Below are 4,948 nucleotides of genomic sequence, written 5' to 3' on the forward strand. Positions count from 1 at the left end.
GGTATTTGGTTCTGGACCAATGGAAATATGCTGTCTGAATCGAACCACTTCAAAAGATTAATTTTTCATATTAATTAGGAATTATATATACCTAGCTATGATTTCTTAGACCTAATTGAAGCTATATATTTCTGTAATTCTAGACTATCCAGATTAATTTTGTCCCCCTCTTCCTCCAATAGATTGATTTCTTTTATCCTAGGACATTCATATATAATTTGAAATTTGCCTACATGGGTGATATAAATTAAATTCATTGGTATACACTCCCTAGATAAGAAAAAATATTGTTTTATCATGTAACTTATATTCCTATTTAGTCACTGAGCTATCTGGATATCTTCCATTCTTCTAGCTGAAAGGGAGAAGTATTTAATAAAAATGCTACCACCTATCATATGGTGGTAGCAGTGAGAGGAAAAAGAATAAAAGATGAATTCAAGTTATAAGCCTTGGTACGTGAATACTATGGAATACTAATGTTTTATAAGAAATCATAAATGGTTGGACTCTAGAAAAGCATGAAATGACTTACGGGATCTGATGCTGAGCAAAGGGAGAAAAATGAAGATAACAATGTACACATCAACAATAACACTATGGGATGAACAACCTTGATGGAAGTAGCTCCTCTCAGCAGTCCAGAGAACTAGAACAACTGTATTTGACTGGTTATGGACTATATTATCCTTAACCAGAGGAAGAAAAACAAAACAAAACAAAACAAAACACACAGGAAAAAACCTTCAGAATCTGATGAACACTTTATAAAAATTATCTCTTATGCATCTCTTTCCCTTAATCCTAATTCCTCATGCCAAAAATTACTGATTTGTAAACATGTTCAACAAAGTATATATGTAAAATGTTAACCTGACTGTTCCCTGCTGAGGGGAGAGGGGTGGGAAGAGAAGATGGAAGGAAATTTTGTAATTTGGAAATATACATGTACATATGGATGAAAATAAATAAATAAATTTTAAAAATTTATAAGCCTAGGAAATAGTAATGCCCTTGACAGAAATAGGGAAGATCTTGATGTAAAGAAAAAAATTCTGCAAGGCAATGGGGTTAAGTGGCTTGCCCAAGGCCACACAGCTGGGTTATTATTAAGTGTCTGAGGACAGATTTGAAATCAGGTACTCCTGACTCCAGGGCTGGTGCTCTATCCACTACACCACCTAGCTGCCCCGAGGCAAAATTAATCAGTTATGTCTTGGACATATTGAGTTTGAGATGCCAATGAGTCATCTGAAAGCATCATCATCATCATGCTAAAAAGCATATGAACTAGAAAACAGTCTTATTTCCCTCCATTGGGAAATCAAGAGAGCATTGACAACTATTCAGAACCCAGGAATGCATACCATCATGAAAATGAGGTGTAATATTAAACTTCTTTGAACCACCAACTTTGATATAATTTTTCAAGTATATATATATATATATATATATATATATACATATATATGCATATATGTTATATAATTTATAAGTTCTTGCAACTGACAGTATCAAAGGCCTTGGTCAGATCTATAAATATTGTATACAGACCTCTGTTTTGTTCTTTGCTTTTTCCTGGAGTGTTGGGCAATAGATCCCATATCACTTGTTCCTTGACCCTTTCTGAAGCCACATTAGCTCTCAGAGAGTCAGATAAAATATCAGCCTATTGGGCAGGATTCTGGCAAAAATCTTACCAGCAATGACTAAAAGAGAAATAGTCCTGTGATCTATTCCCTTTACCCTTATAGAGATAGACATTGGAGGCATCCTTGAATTTCTGAGGAATGATTGCTTCATATAACATGGAAAATTTTTAGTCAGTTTTTGTATGAGCATTGGACCCCTCACCATGTAAAACAGCTGGAATGGAATCAACACCAGGTCCTTTGCCCCATGAAAGGAGCCTAATAGCATTCAAAAACCTCTTCTTCAGTTAGAATTTCTGCTAGGGATAGATTGACTTCAACTTGAGGGAAATGGTCAATGGCTTCTGCATTGATTGAGGATGGTCTGTTCAGAACAGAATGGAAATGTTCATCCCATCTCTTTAAGATCTTGTCCCAATCACTAATCAATATGACTTCAAAAGCATTGAGTAGTGCCTTCAGGGCATCATAAAAGCACTTTGGATTGTTACTATCTGCATAAAACTGCATTTCATTTGCCTTCTTACTGAGCTGAGAATTCTAAACTTCACTTGTACTTTATTTTTGATGGAACTAAATTCTACCTTCTTAGAAATCAATGAACTATCCTGTTGGTAAACCCTGTGGAGTTCTAATTTTTTCCTTTTGCAGCTTCTGTATTTCCCCATCATTTTCATCAAACCAGTATTGATGTTTGTGAGTGTTGTGACTTTGATGAACTAATGCAGTAATGAAATTGCCACTCTTTTTCTACTCCACTGCTGCCAACTATGCATTAGTTCAACTTGACATTATTTCTTCTAGGATTTGCTTTACCTTTGGGCTGCTACTTTGGCTGAATGTGAATATTTAGCTTGGAGAGGATGAATCTGTGATCAATCCAGCACATTGAACCACAAATTACCTTTGTCACTCCTATCTCCTCTCCTTATAATCACACAGTCTAATAGATGGCAATGTTTGTTATGAGGGTGCATCCAGAAAGCTTTATTGTATTTAGGTAAGTAGAAGACAGTGTTCATGATGAGAAGGTCATGAGATGCACAAGTCTTCAGTATACTAAGTGGCTATTGTTGTTAGTTTCCAACTCCATTTTTCACAAGGACTCACTCCCATGTATAGTAATCTGATCCTACTCTAGCCTTAAAGCTGCCCAGAATTATAAGCTTGTCCTCTTTTGTTACATTCATGATAAGGATCTCCAGGTCTTCATAAAATTTTTCTTTGACTTCATCAGGGTCTGTCATGGTGGGAGCATAGGCACCGTTGATGGTGGCTTGTTCTTCTCCTTCAAGTGACAATCTCATTGTCTTGAGCCAGTCATTACTCCTTTTGGTAGGCATATAACCTTGACTAGATTAGTTTTAAATAAAAACCTACCTTAGCTTCACGGTGCTCCTCTTCACTGCAGCCACATCAGAAAAAAAATGTCTTCAGCTCCAACTTCAATATGCTGGTCTTCATTTGCCAGCCTTGTTTCACTCAGGGCTGCTATTTGAATATGATACCTGTTGAGTTCTCTTGCAACAAGAGTTGATCAACTTTGAGGTCTATTGGATCTCATATTGTCTATAAATGTGCATACATTCCATAAGTGGAATCTTCTTTGAAGAAGTTTTTGTATTTCTTTTGTGTTTCAACTGCAGGATAGGATCCCCACCTGGGGAGGCCAGGGTTGGGCAAACAGACAATTTTTAGGGGAACCTTTCTCAGGCCAGGAGGCAAACAATGTGATCCTTAAAAGTCTACTCAGACATCCAGGGGTAAGCTGAATTCCACTGCTGCTTCCAGTGGGAAAACAACCTTATGACCTGGGCCACCTATATGCAAGATTGTGAGTACAATTCACAGCATTTCAACACTGTGCTGCTTCAACATTTGCCTGTCACCATAGGGCTTTGAAATGGGAATAGTAAAGTCATAAGTATGATGTCTTTTGAGTCATACATCAATTGGATTTAAGTGAGGCAGAGGTTCAAGAAATCCTTGGTCTCACTCTCTCTCCCAAAGTCATCATGATGAAGTGACAAGACAGAGTCAAGACAATGGGTGATAAATCAAGATGAAGTGAATGACCTTGGTGTCTTTGTTGTTTTACCACAGTCTTAGCTTTCCATAGTGCCTGCTTAAACTGCCTTCATGACTACTGGAACAAATTGTTCTCATCTGCCCTTTCCACCAGTGGAAGACTTTGTATGCTCGGAGGAGACATTCCCCTTAACTCACTGATGAGTTCAAGACTCCCTTGATTAACCTCAATCTAGTTTAGCCCACCTGCTGAAATGGTTTACTGGGTTATGGTTGCTGTGCATGCTACATCTTCTTGGAGCCAAAGGTGAAAGTTAATTGGCTCAGATGGACATCAAAAGTGGAAAGTAGTCCTGAAAAGGACTCAACAGCCCTGAGGTACTAGTTTGGTTTGAACACATTCTACACCCCAATGAGCCACTTAAGAGGAGATGTCCAGCAGGCAATTGACAAGAAGGAAAACACAAAAGAAGTGCAAAAACTTCTTCAAACAGGCCCAGTGGATAGAGCAGCAGCCCTGGAGTCAGAACAACCTGAGTGCAAATCCGGCCTCAGACACTTAATAATTACCTAGCTGTGTGACCTTGGGCAAGCCACTTAACCCCGTGGCCTTATAAAAAAAAGAAAAAAGAAACAGGAGCGATGTTAGAGATAGGCATATAAATATAGTAAACATTTGTGTAGAGATGATAATAATGAATCCATGAGAAAAGATGAGTTCACCAAGAAAGACAAGAGAGAAAAGGGGGAGAAAGCCCAGGATGGAGCCTTGTGGGATCCTACATTAAGTGAGAGTTAGATGATAGTACAGTAAAGGAGACCAAGAAAGTGGGCAGACAGGTTGAGAGTTAGGAAAATGCAGAGTCATAAAAGTCAAGAAAGAAGAGAATAAAAAAATTAAAAAAGAAGAGAATATATAAGATATAGGTAGGACTAGGCAGTTTCATAACCTGTAAATGGCCAAGGAGGATGAAATGTAAGAAAAGGCCATTTAGTTTGGCTATTAAGAAATCATTGGGGGAGGGGAGAGACTTCTGGAAGCTAAATGATGGAGTGAGCAATAAATTGCAGTAATTCTTCCATAATCACATTGAAGCAACCATAAAATAGTACCCCCAAAACAAATCTTGTAATAGTAGAGCCAGCAAAAAAATGGATAAAACAATTTTCAAGCCTAAGAAACTTGGAAAATTGACAGGAAAAAAATCTGTAAAAGTAAAAGAGGAGGACAGAAAGTGTCCCAGCATACTATCAGCAGTATGCCCCAC

The sequence above is a fragment of the Macrotis lagotis genome, chromosome X (genome assembly GCF_037893015.1).
Source record: "Macrotis lagotis isolate mMagLag1 chromosome X, bilby.v1.9.chrom.fasta, whole genome shotgun sequence".
Lineage (NCBI taxonomy): Eukaryota > Metazoa > Chordata > Mammalia > Peramelemorphia > Peramelidae > Macrotis > Macrotis lagotis.